Source organism: Notechis scutatus, chromosome Z (genome assembly GCF_049901735.1).
Source record: "Notechis scutatus isolate UNSWTSFEM ecotype Mainland chromosome Z, rNotScu1.2, whole genome shotgun sequence".
NCBI lineage: Eukaryota > Metazoa > Chordata > Lepidosauria > Squamata > Elapidae > Notechis > Notechis scutatus.
In genome coordinates, this window is record NC_142025.1 from 127,974,529 (window position 1) to 127,998,435 (window position 23,907).

Here is a 23,907-nt window from a genome sequence, read left to right on the forward strand (position 1 = left end):
TCCGGGCTGGTTGCACTGGCCTGGCTGCTCCTTCCAGGTGACAATTCCGGGGTTGCCTGTTCTGTTGGTCCCACGTTTACTGGTGAGTAGGACCGATTTATTTGCGGGTTATTTGTTCCGGGTGGGGGTTGTTCAGCTAGTGCTAGGGGGCTCCCTCTTTCTTTAATGCTTGCCGTTTCCCCCCCCCCTTCTAGTTTCTTGCTCGGGTGTATGGTTGTTAGCTATTCTGGACCTTAGTTGGTTAATGTGCCATTTCCAGTTTTTCCCGTCGCTTGTTTCTAGTCGGTATGATACGGGGCCGGTTATTTGGGTGATCGTTGCTGGTATCCAGAGTGGTTCCCCCGACAGGTTTTTTGCATATACGGCATCGCCTATGTTGAATTTTCTGTGCTTGCTGGAGGAACCCGGGGGTTTGTCAGGGGTGTATGTGGGGTGCATTCTATCTAGTGTTGATCGTAGTTTTCTGCCCATCATTAGTTCTGCCGGGCTTCTATTTGTGGTTGCGCTCGGTGTAATATGTTGGATGAGGAGCATTTTATTGATTTTATCTTGTATGTTGGTTGTTTCTATTTTCTGTATGGCTTTTTTTGTGTATTGGACCATGCGTTCTGCCCGTCCGTTCGCCGCCGGATTTGCCGGTGCGGTTAATGCATGGCGTATGCCCTGGCCTGCCAAAAATTGTTCAAACGCTAGTCCGGTGAACTGGGGCCCGTTGTCAGATACTATTATATCTGGCAGGCCGTGTGTGGCAAAGAGTTTGCCCAGTTTCCTTATTACCGCCTCCGTTGTGGTTGTTTTCATGGTGCTTACCTCCAGCCAGTTGGAGTAAGCATCTACTGTGATGAGGTACATGTGCCCCTTTGTTGGCCCCGCGAAGTCTATGTGAATCCGAGACCATGGTCCTCTTAGTGTTTCCCATTCATGTATTGGGGCGGCAGGAGGACTGGGTCTGGACTCTTGGCATTGTTTGCATTTGGCTACCCAGGTTTCGATCTGTTTGTCCATGCCTGGCCACCATACATAGCTTCTGGCCAGGCTTTTCATCTTAACCATCCCTGGGTGCCCCTCATGCAGCATTCCCAATACCCTTTCTTGCAATGTTTCCGGGATTACCACTCTGTCTCCCCAAAGTATACAGCCCTTCTCGGTAAAGAGTTCAGTTTGTCTGTTTCTGAAGGGTCTGAATAGTTCGTCCCTGTCCCCTTCCGGCCATCCTTTTCCAACCCAGCTTAGGACTCGCACCAGCCGCTTGTCTTTATTTGTTTCTCTGGCAATGTCTGGCACGGTCACTAGTGGATTGGGTATTGTCTCTATTTGAAGTACCTCTGTCGTGGGTGCCGGGTCGTCTTCTAGGTCGGGCAAGGGTGAGCGGCTCAGGGCGTCTGCATGGGTGATGTCCTTCCCAGGTCGGTGAACCAGCTGGTAGTTGTATGCTGACAGGAACTCAGACCACCTTGTCATTCTTGGTGATAGAATGTTCGGTGTGGCCTTATTTCCTGCCAGGATCCCTAGCAGCGGCTTGTGGTCCGTGATGATTGTAAAAGTCCTACCGTAAAGGTATTCGTGGAATTTCTTGATGCCGGCGACGACTGCTAGGGCCTCTTTGTTGAGCTGGCTCTAGTTCCGCTCCGGCTTTGAAAGTGTCCTTGATGAGAAGGCGATGAGTGCTTCCCTCCCGTCTGGTAGCTGGTGGCTGAGGATGGCGCCGATCCCAAAAGGCGATGCGTCGCACGTTACCGTTAATGGCAGAGTCTCGCTGTACTGGATTAGTACCGCGTCAGATGTTAGCAGTTTCTTTGTGTTGTTGAAAGCGCTCTCCTCCCGTGCTCCCCAGGTCCAGGTGGCTGTTTTATCTAACAGCCTATGCAACGGTTCCGCCACGGTCGCTTTTTGAGGTAGGAAGACATTGTAAAAGTTTAACAGTCCCAAGAAAGCTTGCAGTTCCGTTTTGTTTTTGGGTCGTGGCGCTTCCCTTATGGCTCTCAGTTTATTCTCTGTGGGGTGGATCCCTTGTTTGTCTAGGAGGTACCCTAGAATTCGACCCTCTCAGCCCGTAGCTGGCACTTCCCTTTCTTGACTTTGAGCCCCGAGTCTCTGAATTTCTTCAGTACCTCCCTCAACCGGGCTTCTAGTTGCTTTTCATTTTTCGCGCCACTAAGACGTCGCCAAAATAGGGCACCACCCCTCTATGCCCTGGAGGAGTCTTTCCATGAGGCTTTGGAAGACCCCGGGTGCCACGCTGACTCTGAACTGGAGCCGGTTGCAACGGAAAGCCCCCTGGTGCGTTACGATGGTCTGGGCTTCAGCGGTTGCGGCGTCGACCAGCAGTTGCTGGTAGGCTTGTGCCAGGTCGAGTTTGGCAAAGATCCGGCCTCCCCCCAGCGAGTGCAGAAGGTGCTGCACTACTGGGACGGGGTATGTGCTTTGCTGGAGCGCATGGTTTAGGGTGGCCTTATAGTCCCCGCAAATTCTCACGGATCCATCTGGCTTGATGGGGGTGACTATGGGGGTCTCCCACCTGGCATGATCGATTGGCTCCAGTACCCCTTGCGCGATGAGCTTATCTAGCTGCTCATCGATCTTGGGCTTGAGTGCAAATGGCACTTGACTGGGCTTAAGGCGGATTGGTGCGATGCTCGGGTCTATATTAAAAGAGATAGGGGACCCCGGTACTTGCCTAGGCTGTCGTCGAAAACTTCCCAGAAGTCCTCCACGAGCACCGCTTCCCAGTTCGACTCTGCGGTGCGGTGGATTCCAGTTACTTCAATTCCTAGAGGTGCGAACCACTGTAATCCCAACAGGCTCGGCCGATCCCGGTCGACGATGGTCAGGGGTAGCACTTCGGTGTGGTTCTTGAAGGTGATTTTAAAATGGCCTCTGCCAACTACAGGGATGCGGTTTCCTGGTAGTCTTTGAGGGTTAGTGTTTGGTCTTCTAATTCTTTGCGGCGGATGGAGGGAACCAGGCGCTTGATGGTGTGCCATGAGACCATGGAGAGGGAGGACCCAGAGTCCACCTCCATGTCGCAAGGCTGGTCTTCTATCCACACCGTCACCTATACCTTTCTGGCGTCTCTTGTGGAGGAATGGCCGACGACGACGGTCTGGTGTGTTTCCTCCCTTTGCCTTGCCTCGTTGAGCCACCTGTTCCGACCCTCTTGGCTCCAGCGGCTCTCCGTCTGGCGGTCTCGGTATCTGGTGGGGGTTTTCTCTTGCCTCCGAGGGCTGCCATCTCGTCGCCGCGGGCTGTAGTGTTTTTTATTTCTGCACACCTTGGCGATGTGCCCCCGTTTCTTGCACTGTCGGCAAACGGCATTGAGGAACCGGCAGTCCGAACGGGGGTGATCGCCTCTGCAGCTGGCGCACTGGAACCTCGACTTACGACCTTGGGGTTCCCGTCGCCCTCGTGCTGCTTGTAGGCGGTGGATTTCCTCCCTCCTCGTCCTCAGTTTCTGAGAAGAAGTCAATGTCGCCGTGGTGCATGGTTGCGTCCCAGTGGTCGATCTCGGTCGCCTTTCGGGGTTCGGTGTCGTCTCGCCGGTCGCTGCTCGTGGCGTGATGCTCGATTGCCGCATCCGAGCCGCTGATTTCTTGGCCGCTTCAGCCGCGGCTACCTCTGTGAGCGCATCGGCGAGGGAGATGTCACCCTTCGCCATGATGTGGCTCTGGAGAATGGGGTCTCGGAGTCCTAGGATGATGCGGTCTCGCAGGGCCTCGTCCAGGTCGGCAAACTCACACAGGCTGCCCAAATCTTGTAGTGCCGCTATGAAGTCGCCAAGCCCCTCGCCCTCACGCTGGTCCCGCCTGTAGAATTCGTGCCGCCGGATGAGGATGGGCACGATGGGGGCGTAGTGGCTCCGTAGCAGGGGCTCGAGGTCGCCCCACTCCATGGTCTTGACGTCCTCCGGCTTGGCTAAGGCTTTGGCCATCTTAAACACTGCCGGCCCACAGTGTGCAAGGAATACGGCCCGTTTCTTGTGGCCGTTGGCATCTTTAAGATTGCTACACTCGAGGAACATCTGGAACCTATCAGTATAGGATTCCCAGTCCTCGGTAGCGGGATTGAAGGGTGCAGATGGTGAGTTGATGCCAGCCATTCTGCTTGCTGCTGTGTGCCGCCTCGCCACGTGCTGGGTGGTCTCTTTGTCTCACGATCCCACCTTCGTCGCCAGTGTTAGATCTGGGGTAGATCAGTTTGAAGGAGACGCGAGACCATTCTAGTGAGTTCAGCTCTTTATTTAGGATAGGAACAGTCTAGGGAAATACAAGCCACGGCAGCCATTCATATAGGCTGGCTCGCGGCTCGGCGGCCAATGGCAGCGCTTTGAATCTCCCGCGATTGGCACAGCCAATCGCGGTAGATTCTTAGCGCTCCAATCACGGCCGGGGTTTCGACCAATCAGGTCGCTGTCTGTCTGGACCAATCAGTTGCGAGGGTTTGGAGTATGCTAATACAGCACATCATCCTAGTTTAATTTTGTAGGAAAAAAAGGGGTGAACAATAATAAAATAAAATAAAATAATTACTTGAACGGAATTTGCTAGGATGAATAAGACCATTTGTCACTCTATAACAAGAGTATGCAGCCTTTTCCCTCATCCTCCTGCTTTTTCTGAGCCTTAAAAATGTAAACATTTTCAGAAAAGATTAAAATATATCATTAAAAAATCATTTTTCTTCAAGATGTAATATATTAAAAATTACAGGCATTTTATTACAGTATAAAAAGCATATACTAAAAAGAATATGATTATCTAACCTCTTATTGAGTGATAGCTTCTACAAAGTATGGGGATCCATATCAGCCTTTAAAATTGCAGATTCATTTCTGAAGAGAATATTATCTGGCCACCATATTCAACAATATTCTGCATTAATTTCCAAATTTTTGTGTTGATCATATTTATTTATTTGTTTGTTTATTCAATTGATATGCCACCCATCTCATCATCAGGCTACTCAGGGTGACAGACAACATCTTAAAAGCAAATATAAAAAAGACTAAAAATTAACTAAAAATAGATACTCAGTATAAAAAAGGGGCAGAGGTCTTCTTCCTAGTCTATTAACCACCTCCAACATAGAATCACCCCCATTGGGGCTCCAGGCCAATCAGCAGAGTGAGGTTTTGAGATTCTTTTAGAGGACCAAACAATATGGGTGAATCTTCTGTCAATGTTCCAGAGGGTGGGGATGGCAGAAAAGGCTCTTTTGCTGGACCTTGAATTGATGTCATTCAAATAGCAATTCATTATTTACACACATCTCTACAAGTATTCTGTCTTTGAACATACAATATTCTCTGAGTGGTTAATTTATGCTACAGCTGAAGAAATAAATGATTCTGAAATGGTGACCTGGGAGGGTTGAATTTTCATAAAAAGGCAAGTAGATTCCTCAAAGAATAGCTTGATTGAATATATCATATTGGCACAGTTCTGTTGAAAACTGACTCTGAAGGTTCCCATGGCTTTCACCTAATTAAAAGTAAAAGTTATTCCCATTCCCCAAACAATCAATCACATGGTCCAATCAAGGTGCCATGTGGTTGCCTGGTAACATCATTCCTCCTCTCTCTGGTCAGGTATTAGAATATCCTTCATTTCCAGGGGAAAGTATTTTATTTTGGCTGCAAAACCCCAGCTATCTCTATTTCCCCCTCCCTATCCCTCATCTCCAGTGTGGCAACACTGAAGTATCAAAATGGCTATGGTCATGTCAGTTTCAAGGTTGACAATAGAATGGTTTGAATCTTTATGTGCCTCAAAGGTAAGACATTTCCAGAAGGGGATTGAATACATCTTTCAGGGTTCTGATTTGATTTGGTCAGTAGATCCAGATTCTGCACTAGCAGAAATTACCATGGACTTTAGAGAAAACTAGATTCCAAACACATTAGAAATATTTAATTAAGATATAATGACTGGATGGCTATGTGAGTTTCAGAGCAGTCGAGTTCCAAGATATCACTGTATATGCCTTAAATACTAGTGAAATTCAATTCCTCAGATGCAAGAATTCCTGAACTGTTAATTAATACTTTCTCAATTTTCCTTCTTAATGTCCAATAGGTACAGCCCATTTCTATGTGCAATCCTCAATGCTTATCAGGTTGCAGCAAAATAAAAATAGAAGGAAAGCCCTTTTGCTGCTATGATTGCCTTAAATGTCCAAAAGGGAAAATTTCAAACAAGACAGGTAAGAGATCCACAGCAGAGATTCATTGCTATGTGTTTTGTGCAATGTTTTATATTACTCTTTAATTATAAATAATAGTCTACCATCTCTTTACAAATTTGTCCATAATACAGGAGAGATGTTGATTACTTAAGAGTTTATTCAAATATCATGTCATCTTTTTCACTTTGGGAAAGATAACAAGGCCATAAAAATAAATCTTTCCACCTATGGTTTCTATGAAAGTAAAGAGATTTCAAGATTGGGTGGAATGAACCTACTATCATTTTGGGAATTGAAGTTCAGAAATATTTAAAATAAATGGTAAAGGAGAGATCTCAGTTAATTCAGCAAGGATAACTTCTTGATAATGTATTTTGGGGGGGAAAACAATAATTTAAATTTGGATTATGTTTTTATGTATTCATCACATTTCTACATCATCATCTGAATTAAATGAATCTGGACAACTGACTGTTTTTTTTTTTACATACTCTCTCAGCTCCTGTTCAACATTTATATGAAGCCACTGGGTCAGATCATCTGTCACAATGGACTGAGATATCATAAATATGCTGATGATACTCAGCTGTATGTCTCTGCCCATTGTGAGTTAAGTGATACTGTATCCTTCCTCTCACAGTGCCTGGAGGCTGTTAGAGACTGGATGGGGAGCAACGGGTCGAAACTAAACCTTGGCAAAACTAAGTGGCTCTGGGTTGGGGTTCTTTGGTCCAGGGAGAATTGCCACCTTTGGTCTTGGATGGGGTGGCACTATCTCCCAAAGATCCTGTGCATAATCTGGGGGTTCTCTTGGACTTGTGAATTCTGCTCGAAGAACAGGTGCCAGCCATGGCCAGGAGGGCCTTTGCAGAACTGCAGTTGTGCACCAGTTATGCCCTTTCCTGGACCAACAATTCCTACTCACAGTCACTCATTCCTTAGTTGCTTCCTGTCATAACTATTGCAGCATGCTCTACATGAGGCTGCCCTTGAAGAGCATTCAGAAGCTCCAGTTGGTGCAAAATGTAGAGGCCCACGTGGTTTTGTGCAAACCTCAGTGTACACATGTATCACCTCTCCTACAAGAGCTGCATTGGTTGCTGATTTTTTTCTGTATGCAATCCAGGTGCTGGTTGTCACTTTTAAAGACCTTCATGGCTTGGGACCAGGTTATCTGAGGGTCCGTCTGTTGCTGGTCATATCTACTCAACCCACCAGAACAAAGAAGCAAGGAATGTTATGGGTCCAATCCCCTGGGGAGATACACTTAGCAGGACCCATAAGAAGGTCCTTCTCCGTGGTGGCTCCCTCTGTCAGGAACATCATTCCCCCAGAGATTAGAATGGCCCCCACTCTAGCACTCTTCCAGAAGGCCTGGTTCTGCCAGCAGGCCTGGGAAACACAGAGCTGGATGGAGCCCATTAAATGACTCATGATATATTTTCATCAAGGTGAGATGTTATTTTATTATAGTATTTTATTAATTTATTATATGATTCCCTCTGTTCTTAGTTCTTTTTAATAAAAGTTTTTTTTTTATAACAATCATACAAAACAACAAATAAAACCTTATTTCAATTATATAGTGTAGTGGTTTGGTACATATATCATGTGCACAATATCTATAATTTTTTCCTCTTAACTTTACATTCATATTGTATTAATCAACTTTTTATATCATATTATATTATATTATTATTATACAATCATTAAAATTTTAATTTCAATTCTAGGTTATCTTTAAGAGCAAATCTCAATTCTTACTGAATTATATTCATAATATAACTTATTCAAAGATAATAAATTATAATATATAATTACTCTTACATTGTACTTCAACTTCTTACTTTTCTATCTAACCATTGATAAAATAAATCCCAAATTTTATAATACTACTTTTCTTCTATAATTGCTAATGTTAATCTACTCATTTCTGCACATTCTATTCCTTTCTTAATCACTTCCTCCTTGATCGGAATTTTCTCTTTTTTTTCAATTTTGAGCAAATACACATGTCGATAATAAGGCATCTTAAATATAATGTCTCTGAATATATCCATGTACTTTACTTTCCTTATACCATAAAAATGTATGCCACCCCAATTGCAAATTATGATCGTCTAATGTTAACAGTCTAATATTTCTCAAAACAATCCATTCTTTCATCCACATCAATATTACTGCCTGATAATATAATTCCCAATTGGGTAGTTCAAAACCTCCTCTCATTCTAGTGTCCTGTAGTAATTTTACTTTAATTCTTGTCTTCTTTCCCTGTTATATATATTTCAACATCATTTTATTTAAATCTTCAAAGAATTCTTTCTCTAATTTTATTGAAATCATCTGAAACAAATATAATATCCTTGGTAGTATATTCATTTTAATTATAGATATTTTCTCTGTTAAAGATAGTTGTAAAATTTTCCATTTTCCCAAGTCTGTCATAATTTGTTGTTTTAGTTTATAATAATTGTTTTCCTTAAGTGTTCCACATCTTGCTGTCAATTGTATTCCCAGGTATTTCACTTTTTTGTGATTTGGATGTTTAGACTGTCCATTAATACTTTCCTTTGTTTTTCCATTATATTCTTCACTAAAACCTTAGTTTTTTCTTTATTTATTTTCAGTCCTGCAATTTCTCCATACTCTTCTATCTTTTCTATCAGTTTAGAAGCTGTTTCCAATAGTTCTTCTGATATAAAGACCAGATCATCTACAAATGCCTCTGATTTATACTCCTTGTTTATTTTCATTTCCTTTATTTCTTTATCTTTCCTAATATTTCTATTTAATACTTCCAAGGTCAATACAAATAACAATGGCGATAGAGAACATCCTTGCCTAGTTCCTTTTTTTAATATTGATATTATCTGTTAAATCTCCATTTATCATTACTATTGCTGATTGTTTATAATATATTGCCTCAATTGTTTTAATAAATCTTTCTCCAAAAGCCATCTCTTCCATTTGCAGCAACATAAATTGCCAATTTACATTGTCAAAAGATTTCTGTGCATCTAAAAGCACCAAGACCATTTGCTTCTCTGGATGTGCTTCATAGTATTCCAATGTATTCAATATTATACTCATGTTATCTTCTATTCTTAGTCTTATTGTTTTGTATATGAGGCTTATAAGCCTCCTTGAGTTGCCATATGTAAATTCCTAAATAAATAAATATCTTAGTATAACAAAATAACAGAGTTTGAAGGGACCTTGGATGTCTTCTAGTCCAACTCCCTGCTCAAGCAGGAAACCCTATACTATTTCAGACAAGTGGTTGTCTAATATCTTCTTAAAAGCATGCAATGTTTTTTTAAATATTTTTTTATTTTTATAACAACAACAAAAACAAACAAATAAAACCTTCTTTCTGTTCATCAGTGTGTCAGTTGGGTACACATTTCTTTGTGCACATAATAACATTATCATACATATTTTACTTATATATATTTATAATCCTTCTAATCAGTATTTTATATCACATAAATCACTTATTATATTAACATTATATTTATTGACTTTCAATAATATATTTCACTTTCATTTTCTTACTCTGTCTAACTCATTCAATTATCAGTAATAGATATTATACTGTACTTACATATTTCAATTTCTTACTCTTCTATCTAGCCATTCATAAAATAAATTCCAAATTTTATAATAATCTTTTTTCTCTTGTTCTTTAATTGCCATTGTCAATCTACTCATTTCTGCACATTCCATCATTTTCTTAATTATTTCCTCATCCATCGGAATTTTCTCATTTTTCCAATTTTGTGCAAATACAGTCCTGGCTGCTATTAATACATTGATAATCAAGTAGTTTAACTCTTTGTTATAACCCTTAGGCAAAATTCCCAATAAAAATTTCTCTGGTTTTAAATCTATAGTTTGTTTTATCATTTTCTCCAGCCACATATATATTCTAGTCCAATACTTTTTAGCTTCTGTGCATGTCCACCATGTATGGTAGTATGATCCTGGTAACTTCTGACATTTCCAGCACTTCACTGACTTATCTTTAAACATCTTGGCAATTCTCATTGGGGGTAAGTGCCACCTGTAAAACATCTTATACAAATTATCTTTATAGGCTGTTGACATAGTTAATTTATAGTTTTTAGACCATAGTATCTGCCATTTAAAACAAGCAATGTTGAAGCACATACTGTATTAATTGTTTTCACTGTCAGGAAATTTCCCCTTAGTTCCAAGTTGCTTCTCTCCTTGATTAATTTCCATCCATCACTTCTTGTCCTGCTTTCAGGTGCTTTGGAGAATAGATTGACCACCTTTTCCTTGTGGCATCCCCTCAAATATTGGAACAGTGTTATCATGACACCCTTGGTTCTTCTTTTCACTAGACTAAATGTAAAATACACATATTTTAGTATAAAGCTATAAGTAAAAATAAAGTTAAAAACAAAATTTAAAAGTAGGGTTGCAGTACTAAAAGTTAAAATAATAAAGTGAAAAGAATGTCCTTATGATACTCAGGGCTGCAGATCAATTTTCAGTTTCCATGCTGATGAAGAACAAGGATGTGCCTCGCATCTGAGAGTAGATTGTTCCACAGAGCAGGAGCAGCAGCAGAAAAGGCTGTCTTCCTGCAACATGCCAGTCAAATTTCCTTAAATGGCAGAATCTACAACATACCCACCCTGCTCAATGAGGTGGGATAGGATCATATAGCAGGGATGATGGTTGCTCAAGTAATCTGAGAAAGGGCTTTAAAGTTACCTTTAAAACAGATGCCATTGGACCCACAAGCAACTGAAAAAAATTGAAGTTTGTACAGAAGAGGTATTATATGTGGAACCCTAGGCATTCTCAATATTGTTTGTGATGTTGTACTACACCAGCTAGAGCCTCTTCAAGAGTAGCCCCATATAGATTGCATTGCAATAATTCATATAGGAGATAACCAAGATGTGAGTGATAGAGAGTAGGGCTGAAAAGGCCACAACTGGTGCATAATAAGAGCTTCTGTGGCATATTGGTTAGAATGTAGTACTGCAGGGTACTTCTGCTGCAGCTAGCTGCCTACAATTTGGTGGTTCAAATCCCACCAGGCTCAAGGTTGACTCAGCCTTCCATCCTTCCGAGGTGGGTAAAATGAGGCCCCAAATTGTTGGGGGAAATATGCTGACTCTGTAAACTACTTAGAGAGGGCTGTAAAGCACTATAAAGAGGTATATAAGTCTAACTGCTATTGCTATATGTAGTGCAGTGGTTAGAATGCAGTACTGCAAGCTAATTTTGTTGATTGCCAACTCCCAACTGTTCAATTCTTATCAGCTCAAGGTTGACCCAGTCTTCCATCCTTCTGAGGTTAGTAAAATGAGGGTATGCAATAAACTGACCCTTTAAACTACTTAGAAAAAGCTGTAAAGCACTGTGATGTGGTGAATAAGTGCTTTTGCTACAGGATGAAGTTCAGTGACGACCTTTGTAAACATGACTGTCACCTGCTCCTCAAGCAGGAGTCATGAGTGCAGAAGAACACCCCCCCAGGTTACACAATAGGTCTCTCTGGGGCAGTACAATATTATCCAGAACAAAAATGGCCAAGATTAGATATTCACTTGAGTATCCTCAGCAAGCTACTATATGTAGCTTGTATATACAATATACTTTATGTGTGGTAACAAATGAAGTCACTGAGCATCTTTATGTAGATGTTAAAAAGATGCAGGGAAAACACTGAATCATATAGCACCCCACAGTTGTTGTTGTAAGCTGGACCTCTTGTTCCCTTTGGAACTGGTCAAAGAGGAAGGAGGTGAACCAGACCAGAAACTGTTTTTTCCTCTTGCAATTCCCAAAGTCAGTTCAAAAGGATACCATGGTCAAGAAGAGCCAAGATGGGTGTACTATTTCTATCCCATTCGCTCCAGAGATGATCCAAAAGAATGACCAATGCCATTTCCATCCATATCAAGGCTTGAAGCCTGACTGAAACAGATCCAGATAATTCACTTAATCAAGGATCTTCTGGAGCTGCAGCACAACCACCTTTCCTAAAAAGAGCAGTTGGGAGACTGAACCAAAATTATGAACTGCTTGTATCCAGCAATTACTTTCTGAAAAATGATAAACACTTAATAGCAATTCTAGCTTGTTATTGCTCAGATTCATCCCTCATCTTTCTCCAGCATTGCTCTAGATGTCTCTTGAATCCTTTCAACTCTCTCAAATCCTCCATAAACATAGAGAATGCCTGGTGCAATGGGATGAAAAAAATGCATGGGCCTGATCCTATCCAAGCCTTTTGCTACCTCTCTGTTCCAAGCAACAGCAAGGGCCTTGGCAGGTCCATGCAGCAGAACCTATGAAACTCCCCAACTTGCTTTGGAACCTCACTGGTGCATTAATCACTACAGCTGGACCAACTGAATTCATCTTTCAAAAGAGGTTAGCATAGAAAAATCTCAAGATCACCAGGGCCTGATTTATCCAGGACGGAAGGAGGGATGGAGTTTTCAAATACTCACTCTCAGGAAAGGAAATGTCTCTGAAATGATGACCAATTCAGCAATGGGTTGTTTATAAGATTTTAAAACATGACTGCAATAATTTCTTTTCCAGATGCAGATGACTGTTTCCCATGTTCAGAAGACCAGTACCCAAACAAAGTTCATAATCTTTGCATTCCAAAACGCATCACATTTTTGTCTTATGAAGAGTCTTTGGGAATTAGCTTAACAACTATTGCTTCCTTCTTTTCTTTCATCTCAGTTACAGTCCTGGGAATCTTCATTAAGCAACAGGACACCCCCATTGTCAAAGCCAACAACAGGAACCTCACCTACATTCTTCTAATTGCTCTCCTCCTCTCCTTCCTTTGCACTTTGCTCTTCATTGGGCAACCTAACCAAGTAAAATGTCTCATGCGACAAACATCTTTTGGCATAATTTTCTCTGTAGCCCTTTCTTGCATATTGGGCAAAACAATCATAGTGGTTCTTGCTTTCATGGCCACCAAGCCAGGCTCCAAAATGAGGAAATGGGTGGGGAAAAGGCTGGCCAATGGTATTGTTCTTTCATACTCCTTGACACAATTCTCCATTTGTGCAGTGTGGTTGACAATTTCTCCCCCATTCCCAGACTCTGATTTGTACTCCATGTCTGAAGAAATTGTTCTAGAATGTACAGAAGGTTCAACCACTATGTTTTATACTGTTCTCAGTTTTCTGGGATTCTTGACTGCTATCAGCTTCTCAGTTGCCTTCCTAGCTAGGAAGCTACCTGATAGTTTCAATGAAGCGAAATTTATCACCTTCAGCATGTTGGTCTTTTGTAGTGTCTGGATATCCTTTGTCCCCACCTATCTGAGCACCAAGGGAAAATACATGGTAGCTGTGGAGATCTTTTCCATTTTGGCTTCTGCAGCTGGGTTACTGGGTTGTATCTTTTCCCCCAAATGTTACATTATTGTTCTGAAACCTGATTTGAACCGAAAGGAACAGTTGATAAAGAAATGAAACTGATTCATTTGATCTATTATGCTATAAGTCCTCTAAATTGTGACAGAATCCTCATTTCCCTCATTAAAGGGCTACTGACAATCTTGAATAACTGATTAAAAACTAGTTCTTTGGTTTTTAACCAAAAATATGCAGTCGTGAAATTTTGAGTGCAACCCTTATAATATATTTCCTATATAACCCTGGCATGACTGAGTGGCCTTGGGTACTGGGCGCCCCAGGATCTAAGTGTTTGTCATCCTTAGTTCTTTTTTTAAAAACAAACAAACAAACAAACTTTATTGATTATATATCTAAACTGTCAAACAAACACATACACAACACACAGAAAGAAAAAGAAAAGAAAAAAAACGATTACAAAAAACTAGCAATTCTATTATCGACAGTCTATGGTTTCTTGTTTGTTATCAATATTGGTGACATATTTACAAGTACATCTTATTGCAAGTATATAGTTACTACCTCTTTTACATTTTACATTGTTTACTAATATATTTTCTATTTTTGTTCTATCCAGTCATACCAGCATTCCCAGCTTCTATAATATTCTGATGTTTCTTTTTCCTTAAGTGCTAAGGTTAACTTATCCATCTCTGCACAGGTTGTTATTTTCTGAATGACCATTTCCTCTGTTGGAATATCTGCTTGTTTCCAACACTGTGCCAAAGTTATTCTGGCTGCAGTAAGAATGTGAAGTTCCTTAGTTCTGCAGGGAGCTTACATTACCTGTTTGCAACATAATCCAGTTTGCAAGCTATGGGTTCTCCTAAACTCACAACTCCAGCTCAAAGAGCAGGTGGCAGATATAACCTTGGGAGCTTTTGTTCAGCCCCAGTTTGTGCACCAGTTGTGACCTTTCCTTGATCATGATTTCCTTTTTTTTTTTTAATATAGTTTATTAATTTTTACAATTAAAACCAGTCACAATACATACACAAATAAGCAAAAGGAAGAAAAAAAAGAAAGAAAGAAGAGAGAAGAGGAAGAGAGGGAAAGAATTTTGAGAAAAGAAAGAAAGAAAGAGGTTACAGGATAAAAAGTATTCTTATTTTAACAGTTTGCAAGATCTTCTTTTGTTTTCATCACCTTAACTTGTGTCATATAACCACACCTGTTTTTAACTTATATCGCTACCTCATTATTATGTATTGATACTTTTCTTTTATGCCTTATGATATATAATTTATCTTTGGTCAATCCAATTATACCAACAATTCCAGCTATTGTAATATTGTAATAATATTGTTTCTTCTTAAAAGAAATGAAGCAATCACAACTTATTCTTTTTTTAAAAAAAAATTATTAAACAAAAAAAAAAAACATTTAAAAACAGTGAATATGGTGTAATCATCCTGACACACCTAATTGTCTTACATAACTAATTCGGATGACAAATAATACATATTTACATAGCATATACATTTATATCAACAATTCTCTATATTCCTAATCTGTTATCTTAACATCCTTATCTCATTTTATCTCATTTGGAATTTAACTATTTCCTTTTTTCTAACCAGTGGTAAAACTTGTCCCATACTTTATAATATTCAGTCTTGTCTTTATTTTTTAATTCCAATGTTAGTTTATCCATTTCTGAGGATGTCCATATCTTTTTAATTATCTCTACTTCATCTGGAATTTCCTTGAATTTCCAGTTTTGAGCATAGACTAATCTTGCATCTGTAATCACATGTATTATTAGATACATCATTTTTTTGTTCTACCTCTCTATGTTAATTCCCAATAGAAAGGGTTCCGGTTTATATTCGACTTTGATTTCACCCATTTCCTCTAACCAACTCTGAATTTTGTGCCAGAAATCCTGGTCTTTCCTACAACTCCACCATGTATGATCCATTTTCCTTGGAGCATTTCCAACAAAGAGGAGATAAGTTTGGGTACATTTTAGCTAATTTTGTTGGAGATATGTTGCTACCGCTAAAACATTTTGTGTAAGTTTTCTTTGTACGATGTGGCCAATGTTATTTTTTTCTTTCTTTCCAATAGAATTTGCCATTTACCCAAATGAATACAACGTCCAATATCCTTTGCCCATGCCAACATCATTTATTTTACTTGTTCCTCCTCTAATTTATATTCCAATAAAATTCTATAACTTTTCCTTATCAATTTATCATCTGTTCCCAGTAGTATTTCATCTAATTTTGCTTTTTGTCTGCTAATTCCCTGATCCTTCATATCTTTCCTATATCATGATTAGCCTTGTAGGTAAGCTCACCATTCCAAATCCAGACCTTGCTCTTTCAATTCTTGCCTTGATTTCAGTTCTCCTGTCTCATTTAGAATATCTTCATACGTAATAATTTTTCCTTGGTGTAACAAATTTGGATGCATTAAGGCTTCCAGTGTCGATAACCATATTGGTGCTTCTATATATATTTGTTGTTTTATTTTATTCCATATCGATAGTAATGCCTGCCTGATCTTATGTCTTTGAAAATATCAGTGGGCCTTTTGTCCATCTTGCCATAAAAAGTCATGCCATCCTGCTTATAGGTTGTGGCCTTCTAAAGCTAACATTCTTCTATTAGGAAGTTTCTCCCTAATTCCAGGTTGCTTCTCTTCTTGATTTTCTGTCCATTATAAACAAAACAACAATAACAATGCTGACCAAGAATATGACTTCTCAGGATAATGACATATTGAATAAAAAGTTGGGTTTTAAGGTTAAGAAAAAGGTGAAGTATTTAGGGGTTATGTTGACAAATACAAATATAAAACTGTTTCAAAAACAACTATGTCCCTCTTTGAGGGATGTTAAACAGGATTTACAAAGATGGGATGAATTGCATTTATCACTATTGGGTAGAATTTCTGTAACTAAGATGAATTCCTTACCAAAGATACTTTTTATTTCGGATGTTACCAATACTTATAACCAATAATCCAGTTAAACAATGGTAGAAGGATATTTCCAAGTTCATATGGCAAGGAAAAAACCCCAAGAATTAGATATAAGCTACTGCAAGATGCTAAGGAAAGAGGAGGTTTGGGTCTACCAGATTTGAAATTGTATTTTGATGCATACTGTTAGACTTGGGGAAAAGAATGGGTGAGCCTCCAGAATAAAAGGTTATTTGAATTAGAGGGCCATGAATTAAGATTTGGATGGCACAGCTACTTATGCACCAGTTACGCCCTTTTCAGGACCAACTGTCCCTAGTCACAGTCACTCATACAGTAGTCATTTTCCATCTTGACTATTGCAACACACTCTACATGGGGATGCTCTTGAAGAGCATCCAGAAGTCCCAGTTGGTACAAAATGCAGCAGCCCACATGGTTTTGTGCAGACCCCGGTGTTGCATTGGTTGCAGATTTGCTTCCAGTTGCAATTCAAGGTGCTGGTTGTCACCTTTAAAGCCTTTCATGGCTTGGGACCAGGTTATCTGAGGAACTGTCTCTTGCCGGTCACATCTACCTGACCCATCAGAGCAGGGAGACAAGGAATGATGTGGGGGTGGAGTTGGGGGATGATTTTGTTATATTGTACTATATTAATTTATTTGATTCTTTTTGTTAGTTTTTATTGTTTTAAATGTTTTCTATTCTGTAAGCTGCCTTGAGTGGCCATGGGCAACTGAGCGTCAATATAAATTCAATAAATAAATAATAAGCTACTGCAAAATGCTATGGAAAGAAGAGTTTGGGTCTACCTGATATGAAAATGAATTCTGATGTATGCTATTTGACTTGGGTAAAAGAACGGGTGAGCCTCCAGAATAAGAGGTTACTTGAATTAGAGGGCCATGAACTAAGATCTGGATGGCACATGGTATGATTAAAGTTAATGTTGATTTCAATAATCATCTTGCTAGACATGCTATACTAAGAGTTTGGAACAAATATAATCAAGGCTCGCTATGAAGTTGCCACTTTGGGTGTCACCACAGTAAGCCTTTTTCAGGAAAGAAATGGTGGCAAAGCCAGACTGGCTAACATACAGTAAAATTTCATTTTTTAACTGGTGACCCAATAATAAAGGAAAGGGAAGAACTTGAATCATAAGAGTATGTATGCCACTGGTTTACCTATCAACACCTGAAAGAAAGGTTTAAATTGGATTTTAAAAATTATGGATCTGACTTTGTTAAAAATGAATTGGAAATTTCATTATGTGGCAATGATGAACATATTGCTGAAATCTATAAACTGTTATTGAAATTGTATTTGGAAAACGAACATGTAAAACATTGTATATGATTCAGTGGAATCAATGTGATATTTGAACAATGGGAAAATATATAGACAAAAGGTTTAAAATTCACAGTAAATTACAATCTAAAATAAATTTTTTATAAGATTTATTTATTTTATTTATTTATTTAATTTATATTGCTGCCTATTCGCCCAAGGCATCTTACACAATGTAAAACCATATTTAAAACAAAAATAAAAAACACTAAAACTAACAAAAATAATCAAATAAATTAGTAAAGGACAATAGAAAAAAATGTGGGAAAAAGAACACCCCCAATTCCCCCACCCCACCCCAACGACAGCAGATCACACTAGCCATTTGATGGGTTCTATCCCTCTCTGGGTTCCTCAGGCCCATTGGCAAAGCCAGGCCTTCAGTGCCTTTTGAAAGAGTGCTAGAGTGGGACCCATTCTAATCTCTGGGGAATGATATTCCAGAGAGACAGGGGTGGGATTCTACCAGTTTGGTCTGGTTCTATAGAACTAGTTGTTACCATTCCCGGAAGTTCAGAGAACTCGTAAATAGGACCTCTGGCTGGCCCCACTCCTCTATGCCTACTTTTCTGCTGCTTGCCCATCAGTCCTTATCACACATGTGTGACATTGCACGCATGCCTGACACTGCTGCCTGCCCTGGCACTCCTGCCAGGCCAGCCATTGCTGCCTGCCTTCCACTACTGCCCTGCCTTTACTGATCTCCCTGGGTGAGTGAAGCTCTGCAAGCCCCAGTCACCTTCCCTCCCACTTGCCTTTTGCTGCCACTGTCAGTCGCCTTTCCCCTACTGCTTGCCTTCCTCAGAGGAACATATGGAGAGGCTTGTATAGGTTGAATTCTGCTTTTCTCTGTTTGCCCAGCAGCCATTTCTAATGGTGTGGGAATAAAACCTTGACTTGACGTGATCCACTGCAGGTGGTACGTGTCTGGACCTCCGTGTTTCCTCGCCTGGAATAGGTAAAGTACGTACTTAACTATTGCTGGACAATAGGATTTTTCAGGGAACATGGGGGAAAACTCTCTCAGCCACAGGAACGGCATGTTAGTGAGCTGCTGAAGTTAGTCAGGACAAACTTCTTTATCTTTAAACCCTCTGGGGGAGAGCAAATAATTCTTTCAAAAGGTAATGTGAGAGAGCTGCTGCAAGAGATCTGGCGGCAATGTCCCTGGTATTCAGAGAAGGGATCTTTAAAGTTAGACACGTGGAGGTGAATTGGAACTATCCTTCATGAAGAGCCACGGGCAACAGCTGAAATTTTGATATATTGGAAGGTTGTTATGACTGCTTTAGAGACCCAGCAACAACCTCTTTTAAAAACTTTAGTAGAACCTCCTCCTTATAAAGGAGTTGTGTTGCACCCACCAACCCCAAAACTGGAGTATGTTTCCTCACCCCCAACAGCACCTACTCCAGTGGATGAGAAAATCCAACCAAAAATGGGAAAATTTCAAGCAATGATGCATCAGGCTTTCAATGAGGGGAAATTAGAGCCAGATGAGATTCCCCAGATGAATTTGTTTCCAGTCAATAGGCAAGTGGATGCTCAAGGCAATCTGCAGACTGAATGGGTTCCGATTCCTTTAGCAGTTCTTAGGGAAATTAAAAAAGCAGTTAACGATTATGGTATTCAAAGTGCTTTTACAAAGGGGCTCCTGACAAGTTTGGCTGCCTCACGCATGATTCCTAGTGACTGGAAAGATTTAATGAGAATGATATTGAGCTCTACTCAGTATGTGGTTTTTGATTCAGAATATCAAAGGGAAGCTGTCACTAAGGAAGGAATTCGGGGGGGGCTGTATAAGCCGGACCAAATCTATGGGGCAGGCTTGTTTGAATCCACTGCTGATCAAGCTGCTAATTTGCCTGATCACGTATTTCCAGTGGTTATGGCAGCTGTCCTTGGGGCGTTGTCACGCATCCAGGATGTGGGAACCCCGGCACGGTCTTTTTCTCAAATTAAGCAAACAGCATCTGAATCTTATAACGATTTTGTGGAAAGGCTACAATTGGCTATTACCAGGCAAATCTCTAATGAGGAAGCTGCAAAAGAACTTTTGCTGAAATTGGCAGTTGAAAATGCAAACGCTGACTGCAAGCGTATCTTACAGCCTTTGGTGGCTAGAGGTGAGGTTACTCTGGCTGATCTGTTAAAGGCATGTGCAGTGGTGGGTTCTCAGGCTTACAACATTGAGACTTTGGCTATGGCATTACAAAAAGGGATGAAACCTACAGGGAATTGTTTTAATTGTGGGAAGCCTGGCCATTTTAAAGCCCAGTGCAGATCCCCTGGGGGGGGGGAATGGCATTTAACAAAAACTAAATTAAGGACGTCCGCCCGAAATCGGTCTGTCCAAAATGCAAAAAGGGTTTCATTGGGCAAATCAATGTCGCTCTGATCAGAACCAAAATCCGGGAAACTAAATTTGGGGCATGCAGCTAGCCCCGCTCCCAAGGCTGTCACAAAAGCATTGCCTGCAATTACTGGGAGTGCAGGTTTGAGTTTAAAAATGTTGAACTCAATTGATGTGACTTTTCCTAATCAAGTGTACATTGAGGACACTCATTTACATGGGCCACTGCCAGAAAAAACAGTGGGATTGGTACTTCCCAGGCCTTCTGCATCAGAAAAAGGATTTTTTTGTTATTCCAGGAGTTATTGATCAAGATTATAGAGGGATTATTAAGGTACAATTGTACACTGATAATCCTGCATCATTAATGGCCGGTGACTCTATTGCACAGTTATTATTGCTTCCATACATTCCTATAAATCCTTTAATTGGGATCCCACGAACTGGCGGTTTTGGGGCCACTGAAATGGCCAGTTCTCCAGTTGCTGCAGAATTGCTAGCGCTGACAAAAAAATTGACTACGGGGGTTTCCGGTTTGCTAGCCTTCGGCGGCGGCAGGGATTTGCTACTGCGCGATCCCTGCTGCGTTCGCTGCCAAGGTTCCCCCGATCCATTTGGATCTGGGGGATATAGCTACCCCGTAGAGGCAGCTGAAGATAGGGGGGATCCGGCAAGGGGTTTGGGGGTGCCGCAAACCCCCTCCCCAGCCGGCTAAACTCCCTTTTCCCGAGGCGGAGGAATGGCGGTTAGCAATGGCCGCCATGAAGAAAGCTGCAGCCGGGTAAGCAAGTGCAGGAGGGAGAAAGCTGGAGAAAGTGAAAAGTGCTTTTAACCGGGACAAGACGGGAGAAAGTGATTTGGAACCTTGAAAGCTGTTAAGGATATATTGTTCCTTGTGAGAGCCACAAGCTGCGAATACCCTAAAGGGGAACGTTTTTTTTTTTTCTTTGTTCTACTCTCCTTCCTAAAGTGACAGTGGGAAAAAAAATCTTTTTGGCTGTGAGTGGGAAGGGAGAGTGAAAAAAAAATCAGAGCAAAATTTGAAAATAAGGAGAAGATTGCCTAGAATTGCAAAGAGTTTAAAAACTTCCAAAATATATATTTGAAAAGGATTTGTGATTACTTTAACCTCAGAAAGAAAAAGTGAAGAAGAAGAAGGTATTTAAAAAGAAACAGTCTGTTTGGATTGTTTGGTGATTTTGGAACCTTTGGAAATTATTTCTGATTAAATCATCTGGGTGGTTGTTTGGAAAAACTTTTTCTCTACACAATGGCATCATCTGTGGATGGATTGGAACTTATATATCAAAAATATGAAAGAGAAAAACAAGGAGGGGAAGATGGACTTGGCACTAGTTTTCAATACTTAGAAATGGCGGTTTATATTTATGCGAAGCAGAATGAGGATGATGGGGACAAAGAAGAAGAAGAAGCCATCTTTGATGAAAAAGGATTTTGATTGGAGATGGGAAAAAGCAAGAGAAAAAGGAAAAGAGGTCTTTAAGATCTGAAAAAACAGTCCAAAAGAGAAGAATAAGGTGAAAAAGGGACATTATGTTAAGAAACAACAGAAAGGGGGAAAGCAGAGTAAAAGGGAGGTGGAGAGACAAGGGGTTAAAGAGGACAAGGAGAAGAAGAAGCAAGGGAGAAAGGAAGGGATGAGAAGCTCTAATGGTGGGGAGCAAGATATTAAGAAGCAAAAGTTTTTCAGAGATAATGGATAGATCTTATTGTTAATGGGATTCTAGAAAGGTACATAAGATTGCATTTTTATATCTGTATTTAGAAGTAATTATAGAAAATTAGAAATAATATGTAGCTTAAAATGTGATAAAATATCTAACATAAATAAGTGAATTTTTTGTTAAGAAAAGAGAGTACTGTAATGAAATATGATTCAAGATTGTGATGTGGGGGGTAATAATCATGGAAAGCATAAGTGTTCCGACAAAGGCATGATAGTCAATTGAAATGGATAAAATGTTTAAGATATAAATGATTGTTAAAATTAATGATTAGAACATGGTATACAAGCAAAATCTTTTGTGAAATGAGATTTGAAGTAGAAGAAGGAGGAACATTTCAACGAAATATTGAGCTATAATATGTGATGTGGGGGGGGATAATTATGAAAAATAGGGCTCTCATAAAAGCATGTGATTTAATTGAAAAGTAATGAGTTAAACATCTAAGATATGAATGAATATTAATACTAATGAATAGATTTGTATTATTTTTGATAATATAGTATAATTTTAGAATGTACCAGACAGAATCCCAATGTATGTTATGTATTTTATATTAAGTACTATAAATATAAGGGAAAAGGATAAAGGCATCATACTCCATATAGTGTACAGGAGAAGTATTTCTTCTTTTTTTTTAAAGAAGAAAAATAAATGATTGGCTGGATTAGAACAGACAAAGAATAATAAATATTAGGATATGAATTGAGAGGAGGAAAAAAATTAAAGGAGAGGAGAAGTTATATAGAAAATTGAAAATGTTAATAAGATATGAAATGGTATGTAAAATGAATATGAAACTGAACTTGTGTCTGTACCAAGAGTTTTAACCCGGGACTAAGCAACTTTCAAAAAGAGATTTTTTATGCTTTTATGTTTTGTGTTTATGTGTATTTATGTATTGTTTGTCTTGAAAATAAAACTTGTTTAAAAAAAAATAATTGACTACAGACCAACCAAAAATGACAATTGAAATTCAAGAAAAATCATTTTCTGGCCTTATAGATTCCGGAGCAGATATCTCTGTGATACGCCAAAAGGAATGGCCAAATGAATGGGCGCTTGAGGACTCTCCAGCTGTTCGTGGAGTGGGTGGTATGCAGTTTGCAAAAAGTAGTGTACATTGGTTGAAGGCATTGCATAGAGAAACTGGTGAGACTGCAAGGATTCAACCTCTTGTGTTGCCCCGCATATAAACTTGTGGGGTAGAGATTTGCTGTCACAATTTCGCACAAAAATTGTTATTGGATAATGGAAAAAATTACAATTGTTAACCTCTCAGCCAGTTTGGATTGACCAATGGCCACTCACACAGGAAAAGTTTATAGCTTTACACAAACTCCAGCCTTGCCTACTGCAGCTTTATTTCAATTACATGAGGCGCAGGTTTATATCATTGAATGGTTGCATTTGCAGAATACTCCCAGAAAAACAATTTCTACTATGGCTATGCTTTATAGTGAGTTAATCATCAAAGGCCGGAATCGCAGTATGCATTTATATGGCATAGATCTAGTTCAGTTATTTTTACCTATCTCCCTCACTTTGTGGGAAACTTGGTATAGTCAATCCATTGAATTGCAAATTGCTCTTGAAAATTGGCCAGGAAGATTTCTTGCCACACCCCCAGTGACCCTCATTTCCAGTTGCTTGAAACGTATCTGTAAATTTTAATTCAGTTATTGCTAAGCAGCCAATTGAGGGAGTGACCGTTTATGCGGGCGGTGGTAAGACCTACGGCGCTTGTGCATGGAGACAGGAAGGGGTATGGAAAACAAAGATTACCCCTCCTCAGCAATCAGCACAAAGGGCTGAATTAGCTGCTGCTATTTTGGCCTTACAGGAATTTGCACAAGAACCGCTAAATCTTATTGTGGATTCTCTTTACATTTATCAATTGATACTTAACATTGAATTT

The 23,907-nt window shown here is 40.0% G+C and overlaps 1 pseudogene; it reads left to right on the plus strand.

Moving 5' to 3' along the window:
• LOC113428295 (vomeronasal type-2 receptor 26-like) overlaps positions 1-13,670 on the plus strand; it is a 41,043-nt pseudogene extending 27,373 nt beyond the window's left edge.
• Positions 13,671-23,907: the final 10,237 nt, after the last annotated feature.